The 26,455-nt window shown below is 49.1% G+C and overlaps 1 protein-coding gene and 1 long non-coding RNA gene across 2 annotated transcripts in view; one reads left to right on the forward strand and one right to left on the reverse strand.

The window, feature by feature from the left end:
* Positions 1-26,455, reverse strand: part of AREG (amphiregulin) — a 74,532-nt gene that overhangs the window by 7,966 nt on the left and 40,111 nt on the right. The window lies entirely within an intron of this gene.
* On the forward strand, positions 13,551-14,078 carry LOC111929471 (uncharacterized). Its single transcript, XR_002864732.2, has 2 exons — positions 13,551-13,631; positions 13,947-14,078. It is a non-coding gene; the product is annotated as an uncharacterized LOC111929471 (long non-coding RNA).

The following is a 26,455-nucleotide window of genomic DNA, read 5'->3' on the forward strand; positions in this document are numbered from 1 at the left end:
CTCTGCAGTGTTACATTTAGGAAATTATTTCTTTGGGATGCAACTTCAAAATGTTTAAAATTGCAAGAAATGAATGAAGAGATAACAAGGTGAGGGTAAGGAGTTCAGGGGACAGACTAACTGGTTACAAACAGGTTGTAAAAAATCTTGTTCAAAGTGCCTTTCCCAATTAGAAAACCTGTTTTGTGGATTACTTTGTTGCACCATCCCAGTGGTCTGTCTTCCTGGCGGTAGCAGATGTGCCTGGTGATAACTATTGCTGTCAATTGCAGCTATTCACTTGTCTGCGTTCTTGGCTGTGTCATGAAAATCAGATTTATTCTTAGCTCTTAGGAATCTTTTCTTGTCCTGTTGTGACTGGGATATCACAAATCCAGGGTGGTTTTGCTCTCTGCACAGCATTCAGACCCTTGGCACAGGGTCTCTGACAAAGCCAGCAGCTGCTGCCAGCAAGAAGGGAAATCCATGACAGATTCCTCCTTTCCTTGTTGCGTGTGTTCACAATGATACAGAGGAACAGAAAGAGATGCTGAGCTGCAGAGAGCACCAGGAGAAAAGAGCAGGAGCAGTTCTTTCTGATGAGGATGTGCTAACAGCAGAGCCTTACACACCCTATCCAGACCAGGCAGTGCAGGTCCCTTCATGTACACCCTTTCCACCATGGGTTTCCAGGAACAGCCATGTGCTGCACGGTCTGAACATGGGAAGGCTTTGGCATTTCTTTATGGCAGGTGCTACACTATTTTCTGCACCAGTTGTTTCCAAAACATGCATTTCAGGGAAGCAAAAGCAGCCTGACCTGTGTTACCTGGTCACCAACCTCTGCCAGCTGCTGGTCTCCTGCAAGCTCAAGAACTGTCAAACCCTCTTCCTTTGTGTGAAGTTTTTCCTAGAATTTATTTTCAACCAAGGGTTCAGCAGTGCATACAAGCCTAAGAGATATTTCTTTTTGTGAATACTTTACCAGAAAGATTATCTCCCTTTCTTTAAACTATAGGAACGAGGAGAAGTTTGAGACTAATTGAGGGGGAAACTGGTTGTCATGCAAGCAGCCCTGGCCTGTGTGGCACTGGGGTGGGGCAGGTGGAACACAGCTACTCACTGCAGCCCTTGGACAGCTGGCAGTGCTGTGAGTGGCCACTGCTTGAGGGGGATTTAATGCTGGCAAACACCTCCTGGGATAGGTGAGGGCCCCCATACCACCTGCAGTCGTGGCATTTGCCATTGTCCCATTGCAGGGTTCCTCCCTGAGACCCTGAAAGACCTGGAGGAGGATCAGGACCTTTTCTCCTGCTCCTCACGAGTGCCCAAGTGTTCAGCAAGCAGCATCTCCTTTAAATAGAACGCTGACTGGGTTACTTGGTCAGCTTTGTGCATTTATGTGTGGATGGACAGCAGCAACAGGACAACTGCCATAGAGCAGAGCCCCTGTGGAGGGCCAGGTTTGCCCTTTGCTCCTAAAGCCAAACTCTGCTGTGGACAGAGAAGTGCAATAGGTTGCTGATTTGCTCACTTCCCCTCTCAGCTGCCCCCGGAGGTGTGACTGTTGTGCCACGTGTACCTCACACCCGCACGGCACCGCTGTGCACGGAACAGCCCCAAAACACAAAACATTTGTCCCTTTGCACAAATGGCTGTGGGGAGGTGGTTCCTACAGCTCCAGTCCCCATGCTCCCCTGGCATGCTGAGCCAGCTAAAGTGACTTTTAAAACCCACAGGCTCTCTCTGTGGTGAATCTGCCACTAGATAGGGTTGTGGTACTTCCAAGCTGCTCTGTGTAATTTTTTATCTCCATTGTGCAAGCTCTGCGTTTTACTGAACATATCCAGCTCCTTTTCTCCATTAAGCAGGTGCTAAAACATGACACATTTGAAATGACATTTCAGAAACAAGATCTGGGTCTGAACAAGCTTGTGATCATGTCCTGTCACTTCTATAAGAAACCAGTAACCTTATGACACTGTTCTTGATAAAGGACATCCTACAGGGAGCACGTGGTGATGCAATGGCCTTGCAATGGCATCAGCTGAGGCTGATGTGAAGGTCAGGCCAAGGCCAAAAATACCATTGGTGCAGTGTTGTGCCTTGAGGCTGCAAGTGTCACTGCTGGGCGAGGAGGGGACAGTCAGGGGTCATTAACGCTGCTGGCAGGCAGCAGGTGCTGGACCAGAAGCAGAGTGACAGACCCCAGGGCAGACAGCCCGCCGGATTGCAGGGAAATCCTAGTGCCAGGCCAGAAGGGACTGGTGCCTTCTTCCTTGTGAAGAAACGTGCTCCAGGGTTGGTGTTACACAGCGGCCTCACTGGGACAGCAAGTGACAGATGAGTTCAGCACCAAGGAAAATGAATTAGCCCTGATCACTGGTGAGACCCGAGGCAGAGCACAGCTGGGACCCCCCAGCCGTGTCAGCAGGTGCAGCCCCTGCAGCCAGATCCTATCTGTGTGCAGGCTACGTGACAGACAGGGCAGGGACGTGCTGCCCAGCTCCCAGCACTGGCACAGAGCACACAGCTCCCAGCTTCCAGCCCCTCCTGCAGGAATGAGCCCAAGCTGGCTCCTCTCTTGCTGCACCTCCACTCAGACAAGGGCACAAGAGCCTGGCCTCTAGGCAAGTCCCTGGCAGCGCCTCCAAATGTCCATGAAAACGAGCAGGGCAGCACGGGTATGTGCCTGGCTCTGCGCTCCTGCATCTAGGGAATGCGTGATGGCATCTAAGACTACACCAGAGAACTACACTCCACAGAGTGAAAAGGCTCTCATCTGAGTTCCACCACCAAAGAGGGATTCCCAGAGCTTCCCTGACAGCTCCCGAGTTGTCAGGTGCAGCAGGGCTGAAGGCAAGGCAGGAAATTCTAAAGACCCCATCTTATAGCAGGGAGCCATGTGGTGAGCATCCACAACAGGAAACCAGCTTGCTCTTGGGCTTCTTGCCTCTACACTGGAGCCATGCTGGGGCCAAAGACAGAGCTGATGCTTATGCCCTTCTCCACCATGCTGGTTTCCAACAAAATAGGATCCAGCTCACGGAAGAACATAAGCCTAAGGAGAAGGTTTGTCAGCCCTTGCATGACTCTAAATTTTTTCCTTAAACTCCCAAGTCACCTGCTCCTCCTGTGCACATACATTTCTTGCCTGTACCTGGATGTACTTCTATGGATGTCACCTGAAACACCTCACTCATTCTGTATCATTAGTCCAAGTTTCAGCCTGCCCTGTCTGTTCCTACACTCCCCAGAACAAAGGGTTTACACAGCTGCTATTTGCAGCTCAAGACACAAAGTAGGTGCACAGTGGGGCCAGGTTGCTGCCTGTTCAACATCTCTGACTGCACAGGTTCCTTTGGGGAGTGCTCACACCTCTAAACCCATCACACATCCAGACGTGGAACTGGGTAAGAAGCTCGTCCCCCAGACAGACACATGCTTCAAAGGCAAAGGAGAAATGGTGTTCCCACATGAATCAGGAGTCCTGGCATGCACAGCTTTAAGCTGATTGACACAAGCTTTCCTGACCCTCAAGTGGGGACAGATTCTCACCACTGAACACTCACACCCAGGCTAAACTGAGAGCAGGCCAGCAGGTTTGCCCCAAGCTGTATTATTCTCCCAGTGGCTCGGGGACACGTGTGCAGCTGGAAGGGAGGAATCTGCCACGGTGATTATTTAGCCCTTGTTTATCCCCTGGCATGGTTCTGTATCCATCACGGCCTGCCACAGCGATCCTGGGAACGTTTTGCTGCCAGGGGTCCTGGCGCTTGCCAAGCTCCAGTGTGGCCACCAGATGTCAGGGTTTACTCACGGATGGAGCAGCCCCAGCAGGCTGCAGGCTGCAATCGAAGCCTCGGGGACGCGGAGGTTACACCAGTGGAACGCGTTCCAAGCTAACTAGATGGCTGCTTTTGGTTTTAAACAGAGCTGTCAGCAAACAGCTATAATATAACTTACTCCCGTGCTATCTAATCCCAAGCTATAATAGTTCTAGCAGCTGGCTCAGTGTCAGGACATAAGTTTATTTAAAACAAGAGAAAAACATTTTCCAAGGTGGCTAAAGCAAAGAAGACCTATTTTAGGATGCCTGGTGATGAGCAAAAGGGCAAAGGCCTTGTGTGGCCTGTCACAGCCACAAACCAGCACAGGAATAGGAGGGGCTACCAAGGATCCAATTTACTGGATGTGCCTGTGGTAGGAGAGAGTTTTGGCCCAAAGCAGCAGGCACAGCATGCCAGGGTGGCAGCAGCAAGATGCTCTCCATGGAGGTCAGTTGTCCCCTGCTCCCTCCCCCTGAGCTGCCCTGGACAGGGCACAAGGGCAGGGGTGGGTGCAGCAGAGGCAGGGACAGAGCAGGCTCTAACACAGTACTCTTAAGGGCAACTGCTCCTTTCGCACTAGAAATGAAGGAGGTTGCTAGACCTCAGCCTGCCAGATGTACAGGCATATGCCAAAGGTAGAGTGGAAACATGTCACTCACTGCTCCAGGAAATCCACTTGGATAAGAACAAACTTCCTCTGTTGTTTTTTTTAAAACCTCTTAGACACCTACACACTCACCTTGTCATCAGCTGTCTGCAGCTGATGTTATCTTACACGCTATGTGCTTCACTGGGAGCCATGGGGGCAATTGTTGGGCAACTCATACAAGGTTTCTACTATGAGCACACTCAGCTGCAGTGACCCTGTCACTTGGGGCTCTCACTGGCAGGGACATTCCCATTCCTGTGAAACTTCTCCTCATTTATGGTGCACTCTGCAAGTCCACAGCAGCGTCTGGACTTAGTGTGGCTCTGTCAGGTGCCCTTTAGCCCAAGCTGAGAACTGGCTGTGCACTGGTTGCATCATCCCTACAATCCCTGACCTGGGCACCTAAAGCTGAGTGCCCCTGCCCTGCACACAGAGCGTGTGAGAGCCCAGTGCTCGGGGTGAAGTGCTCTGATGTCAGCACTGTGGGACTTGAGACAATTTCCCAGCAAAGATTCATGTACACTTGAGTCACTCTGCCCTTTGCTCTAGAAATCTCCTGCGCTGACCTCAATAGAAAGCAGAAAAGAACGAGTGAGAAATTTCCCCCCATTTCCGCTTTTACCCATGCAATGCAGCTTTTACAATGGGGTGGTTATGCGGATATTTTCTCCAACCTTCAACTCCTGTTTAATGCTCCTGGTGGTGCTCCCAGCTCCTCATCAGAGGAGCAGACTTGTGATTCAGCAGGTAACATGACTGCCTTATTCCTTCTTCCCTGTTGCTTGGGAATGCCACAGGACCTTAGCCAAAGTATTTGCTTCTCATGTACTCACTGTTTAACCTGTCTACGAATACCTGTCACTTGCAGATTTTTTAGGGCTTTTTCCGTATTTCCCTGAAGAATGTCACAAGTGAAGTGTCAGGATAACAGGATGGATGATGTAGCACATCTGTCCATCTCTGAGGAGATGACAGGATTGACAGCAGCTTTTTCCCAAAACCCCTCCTATGCCAGCAGTGGAAAGCAGCACTGCTCTCCCTGGAGGATGCTGCCAAAGATGTGTTTCCTGCTGTTTCCAGGTGCCTGCTGTGCCTGACATTCAGCAGTGTGTGTGTGTGAGCTGGAGCCCTGCAGCTGCCTCAGCTGTCCGCTCACATCTGCTGCCTGTGACCTGGACCTGCGAGAGGAGCCCACCCTCAGCTTCTCCCTGCATCTCTCTGCTTTTCCAGCCGCATTTCCAGGAGTGTGTGTGTATGTCTTGCACCTATCTAGACCCCAAAGAATGCCCCAAGTCCCAGGCTCCTCAGGAAAGAAAGAGAGTGATGGAAATCCCCATTTCAGATGGCTTCTATCTCAAAAGGTGTCAGACCTGGAGACCAGGGGGCAAAGTACACTCTAGAGGAATGCAGAGCTCTGCATAGCCCGCTGGCAGATGAACAGAGAGAACCTGGAAGCCGTGCTTCCGTGTTGCTCCCTTTCTATTTGGTTTCCCTTTCTATACTCTCGAGGTAATTTTTGGCAAAACAAAAGGGAGCGAGCCCTCTGGCCTCACAGCAGGCAGAAGGAGGCCCAGACCCAGCTGCCAGGATAGATTCTGCCAGTCGCAGGAGGCAGGCCTCACTCCTCCGGTCATAAAATTAGAAATGAGTTCAGCATGCAGCAGGTGTTAATGGGAGGCACGAAGCAGCTGGCAAACCGCAGGCCTTGGAAAAGGTACAAACCAAACGCAGACAGGAAATCCCCCACCCAGCCAGGAGCTGGAAGCTGTCTACACCTGAAGGAAAAGTAACTGGATGATTTACTTTAGATCGATTATTTGCAAATGACTGAATGTGCATGACGTTCATTCCTAGTTCTACAGTGGCATTATTGAGTGAGTGAAACAGCAGCCCTTGCTATCTCCTGTGACCGGTTTCCTCTGAAGAGGAGGTTCTCTACACACTGAAGACCTGCTCCTGACCTCCTTGAGTCACTTCAGCATGACGCAAGTGTCAAAGGAGCGCTGCTGCCAGCCAGCCTCTCTCTGTACAGCTGGGTCAGTCTGACACAGGGCAGTCAGGGCTGGCTGAGGGATGTGCAAAGGGAATTGACTCCATGAGCTGAAAGGAAGCCTACATTTATTGGTAGAACCAAACTGGGATGCCTCAAGGATTGTTGCTTACATAAAACATGTTTGCTCCCACCTTTACTATTCCTCCACAGCGATCCAAAAGCTGAAAAGATTACAGAGCAACACCTGGAGGTGGGTATTTTACAGATAAGGCAAATATGGACAATACTCACAAGGAGGAAGATGTCTGGGACAACAGGCCCATACTTTCCTCCCTGGTATGGCATTTCACCAGGCCTCAATCTCTGCTTGAGCAGCACGCCACTCACTGTGAATAAGGGAAAAGGATGACCCAAGGCCTCTCAGGGAGGCTCTGGCAGTGACAAGCTGTGCTCCTGAAAGGGCTATGAGCTTGTTATCTAATTCTTTGTGTACCTAGGGAGCATATTTACATTGCAAAGTGTTCCTCAATTAGTAAGTATTTTTAAAGCTTTCCAAATAAACTTCAAAGCAGGAACACTTCCTTTTGGTAGGGAAGGGCTGGCTATGAGTGGGAGCTCTGAATGTCACTGTCTAATCACTTCCTTCCTGCCGTCAGGACTCTCCCCACGGCTGGGGGGTTCTCTTTCCTTTGTTTCCTACCAGAAAAGCCTCATTAAACACAAGAAGGCTCCGGGAAGAGGGCTCAGAATGGGCTGCTCCTCACCTCTTTCCCAGTCAGTGTTACTCCTTGCAGAAGGCTTGGCTCCTCGGCAGCCTGGGAGAGCTGTGCTGCCTCTGGGGCAGAGCAGCAAGCGCAGTAAGGAAAGTCCTTCCTTAGGGAAGGACACCCAGGGCCTCCTGGCCTGCTGTCCCCGTGCCCACCACATTCCCCAATTCCCTTAATTATGCAATTAAGTGTAATCCAGAAACACGTGTCTTTTGGAAATATGACTGACCCTTTGAAAGTGACGCACCGTGAAGGTGAACTTATGAAAAGCAACAATGCATTGAGAACATTTGGGCAGTTTCCTCTTGGCACATAATTGCTTGTTTTGTGACCTAAACCCCAGTATTCCTTCCAGTCCTTCACAAGGACTATTTCTAGATGCTTTGATCCTTTCTGCAATCAAGGCAGATCAAGCAGAGGTGGCAGAATTCCTGGTGCTGCCACCTTGAGCCATGCCTCACGTGCCCTGCTCCTGGTAGGAGCCGTGGGCACGCGTTATCAGCTCCATCTATTGCAGCCATGGCAGAGCTCCCTCCCTAGACACAGGACGCTTGGGAAATGCAGGATACCAGGCGTGCTACGCCGTGTCATTGGCTCTTGAGGAGGAGCTGAGGGAACTGCACCTCAGCAGTACTTTTCCACTTGCCTTCCCACCCAGGAGCTGCTAACCAGGCCGATGGGGCAGAGGTCACATGGAGCTTGGAATCCCTCAGCAGTTCAGTGATGCTAACGCTGAGCTATTCTCAGGTATGAGAGGTCTCAGGTGTTCCTTCCTTCCAGAGAGCACCTCCCATTAGCTAGGGAATCATTTGTATTAATTGTCACTCCAGTCTCTTTTCAATCAGCAGTACTTTGTAACTTTTTTCCATGGTTGGATAGGAACAAAACTCCTGAGCTGTCCATTTCCCACGGAACAGGAATCTCTCACAGTGCAATTGCTTTATTGCCATAACATCAGTGAGTTTCAATCTGACAATGGTGACAATACTTTTTTTGTCAAAAGGCAGAAACGATGTATTGCATGTAAGAGATGAGACGGTAATAAACCTAATTGTGAAAGCAAATTTCAACACATAGAAACTAATGAAAATTACAGGTATCCTTTGGAGTTAGGATAAGGGAAGGGGAGCAGTGCCTCTGTAAAGGAAACCTGAAGGGAAGAAAGAGGGAGAATGCCCTGTACAAGAGTATGTTGCCTGGTGAGCAAAAGGCTGCCTGATGAGCAGATGCACCCGGCCTGGGCACCACTGGTGCTCAGGGTTGAGGGTGTCAAGGATGTCTGGAGCCCTGGGACAAGCTGCAGCCTTTTTGGTCTCTGACCCACTGGAATGAGCTAGTCAGCTTTTGATCTATTGCAAAAGAAACCTGGAAAAGGCTCTTCTTTAAATTTGTATCATCACAGCAACAGCAAAACTTCCCACACTGATCTTCAGTTCCTGAAATCTCAGCCTTTCAAAGTCAGCATTCCCACTTGACCCCCTTTTGTGGTTCTATTACAAAGAACTGACAGTTACATATACAGGGAAATTGCTCCATCTCCTGCCTAAGAAATTGTGTGACATATAAGCAAAAGAACCTCCAAGCAGAGCATCTGAGACAAACTTCACTAAGTGGCCTGTTCCTCAAAAATTCCATTTCCCGTAAATATTTTCTCCTCTCATTTCCTGTGTGCTACTCGTTACGTTAATTGTTTAAGTCAAATCGCCCTGTGGCAATTGCTAAGATATTGGAAGCTGACTGTAACTGCCCCAGGAGCAAGTGAAACACCATGGATGAGAAGGACAAGTGAAAATGGAAACCACTGATATGGCAAAGTGGAAACAGGTAAAACAATAAAAAGCCCTTTCCAACTGGCAATGGCTTACTTGGTTCAATTTGCCTTTAAATATAGATGAGAGACCTGCTCTAGGTAGAATTTTTTAAAGACCAGAGGGCACAGGTTTGGGCTGATGTGGCTGTCCGTGACTCAGGGCCTCTGAGGTCATTCCTGCTACTGGCATGGAGAGAAAGAAAGGGCAGAAAGATCCTGTAGGACCAAGGCAGCCTCTCACTTTAAACAGCGGGAGGTTACCCACCAGACTGGAGAAAGGCAGTGGCATCCCTTTCCACTTTTTGGAAAAGTGCCCCTGCACATCTGCAAGCATGCTCAGGGGAGACATCATCTTTAAAGTCCCTCCTTTCTCTCTGGTCCCCAGTAGGTTAGGGGCTTCTCCCATTGTCACCCCTGCTGCCAGTGAATTCCCTTCTCCCTTTTCCATGAAGCAGCATTTTGTCCCCAGCACCGACTCATCCTCTGCAGCCTGCATAGGCAGCATCAAAGGAACCTTGGACAAGCTGCAGCCTGTCCCTAGGAATGCCACAGGCAGGCAGAGGGAGCAGAGGGAGCACAGGACTGACCTGGCTGCTGGAGGCAGGGAACTGCAGGAGATAAAATGCACCTGTTTTATTGAAGGTGTGTTTACATCAAGGATCAGGTCCTGCCTTACTCTGCTAAAACCGTAAAGTGGAGCGGCTTTTCTGGAACAGCTCCTGAATGGGCTTGTCCAAACAGCAGCCGGGGAACATCAAAAGGTGAAGTGATCACCCACAGATAAGCACCCCAACTGTCTGATCCTCAGCTACCCCCAGGCACGGCTCCGCATCTTGTCTGCCCGCGACGAGCTCTCTCTAGAGCCTGCCCCTGTAGCAGCGCCTCTTTGCACAGTGCCTGCTCCATAGGGATGGCAGAGAGCTAACTGCCTGCCACTCAACAAGTTCTGATCTCCAAAGCAAAGAAAAGGCTCACTGTGAAGCCCTTTGAGCTGAGAAGGGACGGGAGCGCAGGATTGGGTCAGCGCTCGATCAGGAGTCCTCGCTGCAGTGACCCAGCCGCAGTGGGAAGCGTGTTTGCATCAACCATCGCTCAGTAATTATAGCAACAGATGAGTCAAGATCAAAGTGCTTTTGCGAATGATGTGGCAAAGCAAATCGATGGAAATCTGAGCGTTTTTATCTTCACATCTGTCTTTAATGCTGACTTTCTGTCCGGCTTTAACCTGCCCTGGGATAACATCTGTGCTCCCGGTGCTGTGGCGCTGGCCCAGGCAGAGCCCCGTGCAGCGCCCGGCTCCCTGCAGGCCCCTGGCTGGCAGGGATGGCAGCAGGCGAGGTGGCCCTGGGGACACCTGGGGCCACTGGGCTTTGGGGCCTGATCCCCACGGCAGCTCTCAGTGCAGAAAGGCACGTTTGCTGTCACAGTGAGTCACCAGAGCCAGGTGCCCAGCTGCTTTGTGCTGACATGCCGCGGTGCTGCTGCTCCTGCTGCTGCTGCTGCTGCTGCTGCTGCTGCTGCTGCTGCTTCCAGGGGCTGCCCCTCCCGTTATGAGCAGCCCAGCAGGCAGCTGCTCCTCCACTGGATGCAGCCCAAGGGCTCCAGAGACGGCTTCTGATTCAGCTGCTCCTGGCCTTGCCCACCCATAAAGATAGATCCTAAGGAGGACTGAACAGGAAGGCCTCTTTATTCAGGGTGACATGGCACATGGAAACCAGGACTGACCAGCACATGGAAAGGGCACCGTTTGCCAACCCCTCCAGTATAACCCACGATCACCCTTCACCTAGGCTGCATCCGTCTCCTCATCTGCTTTCTGTCACATATGCTCCCTATCAGCTTCTTTCTATCATGTGTTTATCCTGAATTTTGGGAAGAGTTAATTACTTTGCTAAGATGCTGAGCTGCAGTTGTTGGCACACCAAGCGTTCTCTTGGTGCCATGGATGGGTGAGTGCTCCGTTGATTCCACACACTGGTCTCTTGTGTGGTTGCACACTGGCTCCAGACAGGTTTCCTGCACGGTTCCTGGCTAAAGGTGCTTGAGTCACAAGCGGCACAGTGTGGAGAGAAGGCCAGGGTGGCTGTGGGTTAGGTGACGAGAACAAATCCTGGCTTACAGAGTGTTCCTCAGGTGTCTCTGGGACAGTCTTCATCTCTCTGGGTGATCTCTGTTGCTTTAATTTGCTGTTTTAATTCCACAGGCAGTGCCTCCTGCACAGTTATCACGTGGCAAGGAGGCCCACATTGGATAAAGTTTCGAGCTGCCTCCTGGGACTGGGCACCAAGGCCATCTAAATGTGGGATTTCCCAAATCACATCAATCATCTGGGTTTTTCCTGGCTTATGCTGAGATGCTGTGCTGCTCCTACCTGCTTATTTCCCAATAGAGCAGAGAGGCTTAATTATTGGGTTGCAAAGTTCCCAAGGGTCTTATGAATATTGAATTGGAAAAGCGAGGCATCGTGACGTACTAAACCGTGATAAATTGTTATCCAAAACTTTGTTGTAATCCAGGGGAAGTCTGCCCCCCACACCAGCTACCCGACATGCATTGTTTTGGTTGCTGTCATCAAAGTCTACAAGATGAACAGGCAATTCATTATCATTTTGAGTAGTGCTTTGAATGTTATCGTGTGAGCTTCTTAAAAGGTTAATCTTCTGTCCCTGGGATCCCCATGAGGAACAATTAGAGTATCCTGTGGTGAAACACTGGATTATTATTAATGAAACTTGTGCTGCCCTGGAGTTTTAATTGACTCAACTGTTTAAACACATGCCTGACTTAAAACATGTGGGCATTCTCGTTCCTGCCACAGGAGCTAGCGATGGTTTTCACGCGATGCCAAGAAATGTTAACTGTTAACAGAGTGTTTGATCATTTATTAACCTTAGCTCCTCACATGTCCTACCCAAAATCCCTCAACAGGAAGGGCTGAGCATTTAACGTGCCCTTGAGACAAAGCAGGGCTTTGACTATACCTTTCTTTCCCTTAGGACTTCAAGGAAGAAATGTCTGCATTCTGTCAGGGCAACAGATGTCCAGAGATTTTTGGGTTTCTCTGAGCCACCTTCAGCTGGGGTCTGTAATATCAGGAACTGTTTTTGCCAAAATTTTCAAGACAGGAGCTAAGCTTTGACATTTGCAGATGAAACTAAACTAGCAGGATGTTTGGCAGTGCCCATGGCAGCAACAAAGCTGTATGGGGCCTCACAGCTGAGGTGCCAGGCTCCGGCAGGTCAGGCACTAGGGACGAAGTGGGTCCCTGGGCCATGGCTGCACCTGGCTCTCACCAGAGAGACAACAGAGCTGAGGCTTTTGCTCACGTGCAGAAGGCAAAGGGAGGCTGCTGATTATTTAAAGGAAGTCAGGGTTAGACATCAATTCTCCTTTCCCATTGCAAGCTGCCGGATGGAGACGGGATTCCGGACCAGGCCTGGTGTGTATGACCGGGATACAGCTGCACCTCAGCTCCTGCATGGACATTCCCAAGCACTCCCTCACCACTGGCTGCATTTCCTGGGCCATGTGCTGGAGCAGATGCAAGCTTCTTGCACAAGAAGGCGCAGACCTGGCTGGATTTATACCTTTGTGGGAGCAGAGGTACTGGCTGCTGCCAATGGCTCTCAGCGAGGAGCACTTCAGGCAAGTCCCATCTGTGTCCCTGCCCAATGTCATGATCTAGGAATGCAGCTACTGCTCAGGCAGCTGGCCACAGCAACTGCAGGTATGTATTTTTTTATTTGTTTATATATGTAAATCGAGTCCAAAGTCTCAGATGGTTAAGTCATGCCATGCAGGGCATGTGACAGAGTGGTTAATAGCAAGGGGTAGACAAGGATGACAGGAGGAAAGCATTTCAAAGTGGCAGCTGTGAGGTAAATCATATTGGAATTGGGTAACCTCGTTTTAGGGGAGAGGTTGGAAAGGAAGGGCGTAGCACTGGGAGAACTCTTTTTTTTTTCTCCCTCTGGGAAGGGCACTGATCCTCAGACCTGGGCCCTGATTGTTATTTTACATCTGCTATTGTAGGGCTGACATGTGCCCACCAGCCTCAGTGGAGAGGGGCCTGACTAACACCAAGAGAAGCCTCAAGTTTTCAGGGCTTGCTACAGATTTTGGGACATGCTTGCAGCACAAGCAGTGTCTCTCCCTCTCCCTCTCCTGGCCTCTCTGTGGCACATGAGAAAGGGCAGGGGGTGAACGAAATGGGCTTGTGGATGGGACTCTGCTGGATCACACGGGAAGCCTTAACCTGAGTGGAAAATGCCCACTTGAACAGCAAGTGGATCTGAACCCGTAATTACCCGTGCCATCACGTGTCTGCTTTGCAGCTCTGCTTGTTCTCCACATTAAACACTCCCTGCTCCTGTCTTTCAGAAAAGAACAGAGCACCTGCTCTGATCCTCATGGAGGGGAGTGGGGACCTCTGTAGGGACTTCCAGGACAGCTGTACCCTGACACACAACCAGCCCTGTGGCAGACATCAAATGCTGTTGCTCCCTAGCAGTCTGCTGATGTTATCGCTCTTTCTTTGAGGAGCCAGAAACAACAAGATCCTACAATGACAAAACACAACGTCTCTTGTGGTGCATAAAGACAGGTAAAAAACCACTACCACCAAAAAACAACAAAAAAGAAACCTTCCCAAATAAATGCAAAAAAAGAGAGCAGTTCATGTCCTTTGTGTTCTTCAGCTCATGATCTGCCAAACAAAGGGGATGAGGGACCATCATGAAAGACAGACATAAAGCAGCTAGAAAATCAGTTTTGGAGAGGAGAACAGAACTGTTAGAGAGGAATCATTACTCTTATACTCAAAACTCTAAATAAGAAGCACATTTACTGAGTTTCAAGCCCACAATTCCAAGGACAAGGAAAAGCTTATTTTACATGAATGTTACATGTTACTTTTCAGGTTCTTGTCAGTGGCTGCTGTCACTAAATGCTGTTTATGGCCCTGCCTCATGCAAAACACCACAACAGCCATAAACTGTTTCACCTTCATCAACTATTGGCTTGGTAGAAATAAAGCATTTTCATTTTTTGCCATGAGTCTTTTTCAGTTTTTGAAGTATAAGGCTAATACAAAACCAGAATGAAGAACTGGAATGGAACTTGTGATAAGCACGAGTGTCAAATTTTACAGGCTGTCGTGGCCTGTGTAATTTTTTTTCATTTGTTTGTTTTTTTCCAGAAAGGATTTCCAAACTCTTAAGCTCAAATCTTCTGAGGCTGCAAGTCCATAATAAACCAGCAAGGTGATGTGAAATGTGTTAAGGACTAAACTCGTGTCCAAAGCCAGTCCAGCAGAGAGTAAGAGGTGCGCAGGCACTCAGCAGGGATGGATGCACACTGACATCCTGATGTCACCCTTCAGCCAGGGAAGCTGGGGCAGGAAAACCAAGTGGCTTTTAACTGGATTATTTAAGGTGTTAGTTTGCCATGCAGTGCCTGGACTTGATGCACTGAATTACTTTCCAGTCCTGTATTCCTACACAAAACTAAGTCCTACTAAGGACTGCTTTAAGTCCTGCAAATGAAAGTGCTCCCTGATCTCCCTGGATCTTGCATGGATGCGGCACAGAGGGGAAAAGTCAGACTGTGTGTGTGCAAATTTACTCATGCCACATTTACACTAACATCACAATCTAGAGGACTGCTGTAGGCAGATGCTGACCTGCATTTTGAGGTTGGATTGAAGGCATTCACTCCAGCAAGCCATATTAGCTCGTCCATTTCCTTGCTAGATACCCTTGGCAGGTCTGCCCTAGAAAAGGAGTCGCTCCAGATCCAGAAAGATGCCAGGAGGGTTGAGCAATGTGCCCTTAGACTGCTGTGTCCTGTCATCAGCAGCCCGTACGATTTCATCTGTTACCAAGGCCTAACACTCTCGTGGCCCTTTGGACTCTGACAGTTCATTGCCTTTTCCAGAGCTGTCAGACAGAAGGCAAAAGTATTTTTTTCAATTGGTGCTGTTTGTTTTTCCACTATGAACTCCTCCAACTCCCTGGTGTCAAAACACCTGGCAGGGCTGCCACGTTGGTACTGCTTGTTTGTCCTGTTCGTGCGATGCTGTGGCTGGTGGGAATTTGGCTGGCCACATCAAACACCTGCGCTCCGAGTCGCACGGGGACTGTGCCGCCTGTTCATTCCCTGCTGGGACTCAGGCAGCTCGGAGCTCTGGGGGAAGATCATCCCCCAAGATGATGTCGCTGCACCAATGAGAATGATGTCCATAAATGATATGGGGTTAATGTGGGGAGCACAGTGATTCCACCAGAGTAGGAGACACCCCAGCCCCCTGGTACTGGCCATACATGGGGTCCTAGAAGTCAGCTATAAGCTGTAAGCTTCATTTCATATTCATGAAATACCATGTAACCTTACAAGGTCAACTGCTACATCCACATCTGCATCACCAGGTCTGGTTGCCCTCTTTGCAGAGGGCCCAGAAACTCAGGCAGGGCAGCTGCAGCCCCTGCTCCTGTACAGCCTCACCTAGAGAAGCACCTGCAAATCCAGTTCGGTCCCTGGCAAAACGTGAGCGGAGCAGTGGTACAGACCATACTCCAGGGTGGAGACTCTCCTCCCCAAACCAGCTGCAATTGTTTGTTGTGTAATGGTGCCAATGAAGTTTTGTAACTCCCTCACACACTGGGAGGATTCATTTGATCAAAAGAGCAATTTCACTTTCTGGCATCTACCATCCATCAGAAATTCCAGGCCAGAGCTTTAAAGAGCAACTAATGACTTAGGATCTTATGACTGCTGAACATTTCAACCGAGGCACCTTGTCAGGCATGCAGAGTCCTCCTCTCCAAACCTCTTCCTCAGAACAGACATCAAAACTGTGGGTTGCCCCAAAAGCCCTAGCCAGGGCCTGATGTGGAGTTAACAGCTGTTCAAGGTGAGTCACAGAAGGTCCTCCTGAACCAAAATGTCAGCTTTAACCCCCAGATGAAGATCCCTGCCCAGGATCCCCTCCCTCAGCTATGGGACCACATACAAGCTTCAGGTGCAGCGGTGCCACAGGCACGAGGGACACAGCCTAGGAACGCTCCAGGGCTGTGGCACAGGCTGCAAGTCCTGCCAGAGCTGACAGCCTTAAGGCAACACCAAAGCACAACCACTCTCTGCCTCGTGCCAGGCTCTGGATCCTGCACAGCCAGCTGGCAACACGTGAGGGGACCAAGAACACCGGGCAGGGATGAACACTGAGGGTCTGATGGAAGCTGGCTCTGTTTTGGATGTGCTTTGGACAAGATTGGGCTTTCTTTGTGGGATCCTGCAGAGAGTCCCTGCAGGGCACACCTAGCTAAGCAGCTCCAAGATCTTTCCATCCAGAGACTGACCCTGTTTGGGAAGTGTGAATCCAGTGAAGCTTGACAACTTTCTTATGGCTAAAGGTCTTTAGTTAAGCTCTGAAAAAAGCATCCTGCCTCCCCATAACCCACCTTGAACTCTGCCCTACACCAATCCCCAGCAAAATGGTACCTGCATTTGTTCCACCGAGGCATACAATCAAACAGTGACTCATTGTCACAATCCTTATTCATGCATTTATTGCCCAGATAACTCTCCATTAAGCTAATGAGTCATTCTTTTACGCCCACCAAATGCATAGTTTGAATGCTGCTGATTTCTGCTATTCATAAATCGGAAGGAGAGGAAGAACAGACATGAGCCTTGATCCGGAAAATTTGCCTCTAGTGGCAAGCTCAAGGAATTCAAGCTTTTCCGTGTACATTCCCAGGAACAAGCAAGGCTCTGGTATGTTCTCCAGACCAGCACAGGAGAGCTAATGCTTGGTGAAATGCCTCATGCCAGTCTGCTTCTGTTAGCCAGGGCTCCCAGGCCTTGGGTGCCCGGGACTCGTTGGCCACGTTGGAAGCAGCTTTGCTGAGATGAGCAGGCACCTTTATTTCAGGCATCACTAAATTTAAGTACGGCAGGAGATAAACTGTTTGGCATAGCATTAACTGTATGGATGTACAGTCCTTGCAAACTTTTCCAACATATTGAACTAAGAACTTCCAGGTGTTGCTAGTTTGGCAATATTCTGAGCCATTTATTTTTTACATGCCTGGTGTGGTCCGGAACACAAAGCTGTAGCTACATGCTCTCTTGATCTCTTTCAGCAGTGCTCTGCAGCTGAGATGAGCTGCTTGAGCCTTGTAAATAAAACAGGTGACCAGAAAAGCTCCACTGGCTTTGGCTCTGGTTTGTGCTGCCAGGAGTGTGCCAGCAGCCCTGGGTCTCACACTGACCTCCCCCCTGGCAGAGCAGTGGTGCCCTCAGACAGGGCGCTGACAGCTGCTTATGGCAACAGCCAACCGGTTCAGCCTCTTGAGGCTTATCACACAGTTTGCATAAACACTGGGATCAGAGCAAGAATGAAGGAAGCATGGGCTGAGCTTTAGAAAGGCTTTATCCTGCACTTTTCTTATCTGCTCTACTCTGTCTGTCCCCTCCATGCCTGTTTAAAGGACTTGCTCCCCAGGAACTCACGATGATCCCAGGTTTCGTCTGGATTGGTGCCTAGAGCTGGAGCCTGCAGGCTCTCTGAGGGGAGCTTGCTCCTGAGTGCTCTTGCAGTTCCATCCAATGTAATTCCCTCTGGCCAGCCCAGATTTGAATCCAAGGGGACTGTTCTGGAAGGGAGCACTGAGTAAACCAGTCCATATACACTCGTGAGGAAGCGGGTCCCGTGGCTCCCCTCTGCCTCTGGAACTCCAGACTCCTCACCGGACTGCAGGAGCTTTTGCAAATATTCCATGTTTCCTCTTCTAAACAACTAGGCACATATTTAAATGCTGAGCTCTCCTTGCTAGACACTGCTGCTAGTTCCCTGAACTCGCAGAGGGTCCCAGGACTATCATCTCTGCTAAGAAAAAAAGTTCTCCCCTCTGTTCAAAAGGGGAAGGATGTAATATTGACCAATACTGAGAAATGTATTTCTCCTGGTTTCAGAGGCAGTTATTGGAATGTGGTTGGTATTCAAATGATAACTTACACCTGTAGAAACTTGCTGAGTGATGCCTTGAATCACACTGTGATAAAGGGACGTGTTTGAAGTTTTTGAAGGCAGTACCTCACTATCATTCCCCTTCAGTGCTGTCGCTCAGAGCTCTGCAGCCTTGCCTGTGTCAGCAGGGAGTCAGACTAAACTTCCCATTCATCTAAATCTAAAACTCATCTGGGCGTACTCAACCATTGATTAAAAAGAGGCACTGGATAAAACAAGGAGAACAATCTTGTCCTGGACACATTAATACAAAGAGCAGTGGTGTGTTTTCCCCCAGGGACTGCGAGCTGCAGCCCAAGGCCCTTCCAGCCACCCTTCCAGCGAGCCCAGCGCGGGCCATGTCATGCACATCTTGGTGTGTCGGCTTCTCTCGTTTCCAGGCTCTCTCCAAGAGAAATGGGCTTCAACTGCTCCTGCCACCAGGCCTGACAGGGGAGCACTAACACACCCACTGGCTGTGAGTGCACATCAAAGCTGATCCCACCTCGCAGCAGCAGCCACCACCAGCACATTCCAGAGCAACAAGAGCCCTGCCAAAGGCAGACCGAGAACCCTGTGGCCTCCGAACCTCCCCACCCACTGCCGACTTCCATTAATTAATTAACTCTGCAGCTTTGTTCCCTTATCATCATCCTCCCAGCAACAGCACGATAAATTGTACTTGCAACAGATGCCTAAACAAGATGATCCCAGGTCTTTGCAACTTGAATCAAGGGTGGGAAACTTGCAGCTTTGTGGTGATCTCCAATTCATTCATTATACAATCGGATCTTAATTGCTTTAAGAATGTGATTCTAGTCAATCTGGCCTCTAGTACCACTCCTATTAGAGCCTTCTGTTGCTAAATCTCTGCTGCTAAATACAGTCAGTCCATCCCTTGAAGTCTTTTTTTTATTTCAGTGGGCTCTGAAGTATTGCATTATCTGTAGAAAGGAACACCCTGCTCACCCACCCCATATTCACCCAGTGAAATGGACAGGCACCAAAACCAGTTTAGCTGTTCCCAGCAGCAGCAGTTTTCAAATAGCTCCTGGGGCAGCCCCATGCCATGAGCAGGTAATACAGAGAAACATCCTTGGGTTGCTTTTGAAGGTGATTCTTCCTTAAAAGAACACTTTAAACATTTTGCATGGAGCAAACTCATCCCAAAATCCTGCTATCCAAACGCAATATGTCTACATATAAGTACAGTGCAAGAGACTGATGTTGCTTGTGAATACTTGAGATCCAAGAGACCCTGCCTGAGATCCTCCCCTCCAGCAGTGTACCAGCTGGGAAACCTCAAAGGCACGGTCAGGTGTCCCCAGAGCCAGCTCTGGGGACTCAGTAGGTGGCACTCTTCACCCTGAGAAAGGTGCTGGGGACCTCTGGGCACAGAGGACCCACACCTCCTGGACAACAAGAGGTGGGCTGGCTGCAGCTGACAGCCCAGGAGGTACTGCCTCACTGACTCCTGTGTGCTCCAAAGGATCTTTATCACAACCAATGCAATTAAAAAGGCAAAATGAATGCATTTGGCAATTTGGAAGAGGTTTGGATCAGCAGAATCACTGCTCATTCATAGGGTAAGCGAGAAGAGGGAGTAGTCTTTAGTCTTGCCCTGTTTTTTAGGGAGCATATTTGGTACAGGGATGAAAATGGAACCCATGAGAGCTGTGTTTTGGGACAGAGACAGTTTGGGCAGAAAAGAGAACCTAGCAGACCTTTATGTGGGATGTAACTCACAAGCCCACAAGGAGGGGAACACCTTCACCTGTCAACATCCACTCTCTGAGGAAGGTGCAAGGAGAAACTAGGGGAGTGGGATCTGACCACAGAAGAGGTGAGACGAGCTCCTGACCATAAAGGAAATTGCTGATTTCAGCCTGCCTCTCCCTAGAGCCAAGAACAGGGACCAGCCCCAAGGGAACAGTTTGGTGAGGACCAGCATCCTCTCCACCTGGGCAGGACGAGGCTGAGTGATGGGGGCAGAAGCCTCTTCACGTGGTACAGCTGGAATGGCCTTGCTGATCCTAGCCTCAGCCTTCGCATCCCTGCAAACCCAAGGTGTTCCTAAGCACTGTAGTTCTGAGCTACGATACTGTGGGACTGCTTTCCCAGAGCTCTTACAGTTTCAGGCAGTGTCAAGCTGAAAATGAAAGGAGGAGCCACTGCTAATATGAGAAAGCATCCTGGTTTCCTCAGTGGTACTGACAACACCTGCCTTCGTACTCGGCATTATGCCTGACTGCCTTTTTTCTCCCCCTGAGTGAGCTTGAACAAAATAGCAAGCATATTTTCCCCTCTTACCCAAAGGCAGATTATAGTCACACTCCTGCCATTATCTCACAGCATCTTACATAATTTACCATTGGTTTTGGAAAGATGCCAAAACAAGTCTGAAGGAATGTGTACAAGATCTACCAGAACAGGGTTTCCCCGTGTTTCTGACTCTATAATCCCCTGATTCAGAGCTAAACCAATTGGCTCAGACCTCCTGAACTGAAAACCTTTGCCAGCTTCATCCACTGCCTTTAAAAACAAACAAGGAAACCCACAAGCTCATGCCCAGTTATTACCATGAAAGAGAAAACAAGAGACACAAAACAAAAGAATTTGCCACATGCAGCTCTCTAAGTGCTAAGTCCATGAGTGAGGAGACACTTTGTTCCCTGTAGTCAAACATGTCCTAATCTTTAAAACACCTTCACTCCAAAACTGCAGCTGATTGCTTAGTCACTGGGCATTTGCTATTTAAGCAAGGGCCTTTGCTCAGGCCCCAAAGCAGTGATACCACTGGACTATAAATTCAAGCATTGGGCAAGGTTTAGGGAAGAGACTTCTGGGAAGAGCTGTCTGAAAGTTAACAGGGGCTGCCTGGGATCCCTGGATTGCCAGCACAGGTTGAAAAACTCAAAGCTGCAGCTCAGAATAGGCTCCTCACAGTGAATGGAAATGCTTTGGTGATCAGCTTTGGGGGAGGTGATGATGAAGGGCAGAGCTCTCTCCATCCTTGCAGTGCTCCAGCCCTGACCCCCCTGAAGCGGAGCAGCCTGTGACACCGACAGTGAACAGAACGTGGCTCAGGCTGACACCACGTGTATAATAACAGCTAAATATCTACCTGGAAAAGAATGCCATCACTACAGGGCCTAAAGCAGGGAACTGGAGAGAGGCAGACCTGGGGGGGCTTTTGAAAGATGTTTCTCCTAATCCATGGGGAACAGGTAAGAAGCAGTGGATGTACTGAGGGAGTCTCCTCTAAGCACCACCTCCTACAGCATGATGTGGCAGACAGCCCCTCGTGAACCCCCAAGTGCCTAACCTGTTCAGGTGTTTGAAAGATTCCCCCAGCTATTCCTTCATCCTTAAATCTCTACAGACATCTCCAAACAGCCCAGGGTCCTTAGGTGGCACAGACCAAGTTATGTGCACACAGCTAAATGTACTTCTGCTGTCTGGCTATGGAACAAGAATGCTCAGGCTTGCAAAACACTGTGAGAACATGTGAATGAAGTCTGCAGACTTCTTCCTTGTTCCCAGTTTACTCTGGAATAATAGTTTACCCAAGCTCTTCCTGATCCATATCCACAGATCAGCATTAGGCTCAGCACTGCACCCTGGCATGCAGACAACAGGGCAATTTTCTCCTCAGCACCTCTCTCTGACAGCTTTGAGGATGCCGTGGCTTTCGATGCAAGACGGCGGATCCGAGGCTGGTACTGGCTTTGAGTCACTGCCTTTCAAGCTCTAACATCTGGCCCAAAAGTCCAGTGCCATTTTCCAGAGCAAGTGTGGCTGTTCTGTGGTTTGTGCTGTTTACTTGCTTGAGAACCCCAGCTTTTATTTCCTGGCTACCTGCCAATCGTTCAGGTCTTGTGTTTGGCCAAGACCATTGTGGGAATCTCCAGTGGCACCTTGCTGGTCCCAGCCACGTGGCTGGCCTGGGCTCCTGCCTGTGCCTGTTCAGTGTGTGCCCCTCAGCCGGGAGCCTGACCCACCTCTGGGAGCCACCCAGGGCAAGGCTGTGCTCAGACACCCTGTCCTGATGCTAATCACCCGCCTTTGATCCGGCTGCCTTTCAACTGCACCTACCATCCCTGTCTTCCTCCAGGCTCCCAAGGAAGCCCTGCACAGCCGATAGGAAGAGCCACATCCAAGCAGATTGCAAATCTCAAGCCTTGGCCAGGATTTTCAACAGGTAATTGAGGGGGTTTGTGTTTTGCACCAGCAATGTCAGTACCAGTGCGTGTGCTAAGTCCATGGCTGCCCAGTCCGGACATGCAGCCAGCCCTTGGTGAGAGCAAGCACAGCCTCTGGAGAGACAACACAAACCTGAGACCCAGACTTCATTCCCCTCAGCCCCAGAAAACTGGCCTTTACTTTGCTAACCCAAAAACAAGTAAGAAATTCAGTCACTAGAAACCAATGCTGATTTCTTGCCTTTGGTGATCTATTAATGGGTAAAGCTGCACACACAGCACCAGATCCACAGATCTTTCTGCCTTCTCCTAAGTGTCTTTTCTATATACCAGTATCAGAAATGTCAGCATTTGACAGTTATTTTCATTTTACTCAAAATAAGAATTTAATGAGGTTTCCACGGTAGGTTGTCTATATGGTGTGGGGATTAATTTAATTTTTATTTTTAGTTATTTGTTTTCATCCCCTTGATCCTTATATCAGGCTGGATATCAAACTCATAAGCATTTGGGAGACATTATTCCTAACCAGAATCCAAATTTAACCCTACAGGCAGCTTTTTTTTTTTTTTACTTTTGAAATCCAGAGCTGAAGACCAAACCCTTGACTGGGTTTGGATCCAGGTATTCAACAGAGGACCAAAGTACACAGGGCCCCTCTGCTCCATCCTAAAGTAATCCAAAGGAGTGGATCCCTGGGCAGCCTGTTTCTAGGAACAGTATCAGTATACGAGCCTTGTAACTCATTAATGCTAATAGCAGTTGCATAACGCACAGCTGAAATGTGGTTGTACAGCGAGCTAAGAACATAGCCCAGCTACACAAGGTACGATTGCCAGGCAAAGTTTCTAATGGGCAGCTTTCCTTACCATCACAGCTGGATTTATCTTTCATTATAAATGCTCTGGGGAGGCCAAATTTCGAGACATCAGAAAGCTGTGCTGCCAATTCTAGCACAATTCTCTGCTTAAACGCTGCATGAGCGGCCATGGTCTGGAAGGAGGCGTGAGCTCATCTTGTCATTGTCCTCAGTGCAAAACCTCAGGAGCAAAACCTCAGGAGATATCCACAAGGGCCTTGGTCAGTCACTGCATCTAACTGGAAGGGAGCTCAAGCATCAGGGATGGCCTCTACCCCTCAGGGAGCCCTGAAGCACTGAGATACAATGGAAAACTCAACCTTTACAAAAGCTGCTGTAGCCTGGTGTGTTGCACACGTGCAGAATTCTGCAGCTTTGGGCAGTTCCCGTGACTCAGAGTAGCTGTCTCATCCACAGCTGGCTCTCTATGAGAATATTAACTGTGCCTTCTTAAGGCCCTGCTTCTCTTCTTCTTCTGCCATAGCCTCACTTAAATGCCCTTGGCTGTCTTTAGATAAACAAGCTCTGGACCATACTTAAAATCCAACGCTGGCTGTATCCTAGGGCCATCAGATAACAGGTCATGTGCAAGCAGGACTTATCCCTCAGCTTCCATGGCAAACAGCTTTCTACTGCCTGCCCTCTGCCAGCAAAAGCGTGGTGGGTGATTCCCTCAGGAGCCACTTCTCTGTGTCCTGACCCTTGAGCTGACCGTGCCAACTCGACATGATGCAGCAACGCCACACAACACAGACCTGGCTGCTCGAGGATGCTCCCCACCTTCCCCCTGTTCTGGGGGGCTCCAGTGCCACTGTGGTGCCCAGAGGGATGTGGGATTTATCCTACCCTCCACCCTGGGCACAGCCTGCCCTGACTGCAGCCCTTGCCCCAGGGTTCCCCCACAGGTAGATCAGGGCTCATCAGGAGGTGGCTCCCCAGCTCACGGAGCCTTCCTGTCCTTACTCTGATCAGCCTTTTGCTCTGGAGGCCTTTGGGCTTTGCCCAGAGCCATAGAAAATAGTGTTTAGCTGAGCAGAAGGTTGCTCCCTCCCTGCTTCTGTGCCTGCTGCAGCGCCACTTCCATTTGGGAATGTGTCCTGATTGTAACTGAGTGAAATGAATGATGAGGCTGAATTATGAAGATGAGGGGCTGTGAGAGGATGGAGAATGCTGCTACAAATTTGAAACAAAAGAAAATACAAACTGTATCCCAGCTCCCTGCTGGCACATATAGGCAGTATGGATAAACATCATAGCTATGTGAACAGCACACAGCTCACAGGAGAGAAAGAGCAGGCAGAGGAGTCTGCTACTCTGCAATAGGGGGACCATGCTTGGCTAAATGATGTAACTCATTTAAATTCACACCGTACAGTAAGATCGTTTTTGAAAACCATATTGTTTGGCCCTCCGAAGTGATTCCCAGAAGTTATTCCTGCGAGGAGCACACACCCAAGCCAGTCAGAATTTCTGGAATGACATTCCAGTTGCTCAACACCTGGTTATGCAGATAGAAAACAGAGCGACGCCTTAGCCAGTATAATAGATAAGGGTGTGAGAATCCAGCTTGCTGGCTAGCACATGAAAGTGTGAATGACCTCGCCCCACGGCCAGGATTACTCAAGCCAGAGGAGATGTCAGTATCAATACACACATCTTCCTTCACAGTCACAGGACTCTCCTCAATGCCTGCTGCTGCCCTCACATCTTAACCCCAGAACGGAGGGAAAGCACCATGCCTGTTCAACAACCAGCTTGCAAAGTTCTTTGCTTCTGCAAACCAAATGTAGAGAAGGATTAAGGAAATTCTCTTCTATTATTCCATCTAGTGGAAGACCTTCCACCTCTTCTGATAAACTCATGTGCAATTAGTGGGATGTCAAAGTAACGGGTTCTCCGTTTTCTTCAGAATGAGGCTCGTGGCTTCCCTGTTTCCAGCGCTCCCAGGAACTGAGCACATCCATTCTGTCCCATGGAACAACTGGGATTCCTTCCCTGTACTAAACAGAAAGCAGCTCCTCTGGGTCAAAATCACTGAGTGCATCCAACTTCTTTTTTTATTAAACACCTGAGCTTGAAGTAAATACCATTCCCATCTGTACAGTATCCATCAGGACTAGGCCAAGAGTTCTCAATTTGCCTCCCTAACCAGAAGAAAATATGTGTACAAATACACGTATCTTCTTGGTTTTTACCTCAGTGTCAACTATTGGCTACTAACAGCCTTCCACAAGACTGAAGTTGTCACACCAAGCACTCCCAACTCCCAAGGAACCTTCCTTCTGCCTCCCTACACATGTGCCTCATGGAAGACCTCCAAGTACAGGCTACACCCGGCCATGCCCAGAATTTTCCTTTGTCCATTTGCTTTAATTGAAGCCAGTGGCCAGACTGTTGACCTGTTCAGTGAAATCCACAAAGGGGTTCATCTGACTTTGTGCACAAAGTCTGTATTGGTGGGTACAACTCAGATAAAAAAGAGAAAAGGAGGTGAGAACAAAACATTTCCATAACAGACAGATGTGAGATACTGACCAGCCAAGGAAACCCCCTTGGCCAGCACAGGGAAGCCCCCCTGAGGTATTTTTATCAACCAGCTCTCTACCCAGAAAGCGGAGCATGGGATAGGTGACCAAGGGTGTTCATTTTATCAAACCTATGCCACTGAGAACAATACATTAGCAATTCCTTTGATTTAAAATGGAATAAAAGACATGAAGTCAATACAAGGTTTGGGTTTACCTCAAAGCACTGCTGTGCCTGTTAGCTGAATGAGTGAGCTTCCCTTCAGTATCACTTTGGTTCTATATGCTTTCTGGGAATGGCACTGGTTTCTAGGCCATTCAATATTTGCCTGCCTGACCAGCATGTTCCCCCTTCTGCTCACGTGCACTGCTAACGTACTTTCCCCACGAGATGGAATGTTTGTCATATCAAAATAGCAACTAAATGAATGAAAGTTCAAGCAGGGCTATAAATAGAAAGGGCACCAGCTTTTCACAATGCACATCTAAGCTACTTCACACCCACTTCCTTTTGTCTGCCATTAACTCTGAGATATGAAGCAGAATAACCTTTCTGCACTTGAGAAGAATGAACAGCAGAACAATTAAGAGACCAATCTGCTATGAGGAAGTCACTGAATCGCTGTGCAGAAAAAATGCATAGATAGATAGATAGATAGATAGATAGATAGATAGATAGAGCTGTGCTCCACAGCCAGAATTGCCAAATAGTAAATTTTAGCAAGACTTGGAAATCTGATGATGGTTGAATGGAACTGCTTTGAGTGAAACTCTCCTTCTTTAGCCATCCCTCTCATGCATGATGTGTAGCACAGCCAGAGTTGAGGTTCAGCA

The sequence above is a fragment of the Cyanistes caeruleus genome, chromosome 5 (genome assembly GCF_971803275.1).
Source record: "Cyanistes caeruleus chromosome 5, bCyaCae1.hap1.1, whole genome shotgun sequence".
NCBI classification, from domain to species: Eukaryota; Metazoa; Chordata; class Aves; order Passeriformes; family Paridae; genus Cyanistes; species Cyanistes caeruleus.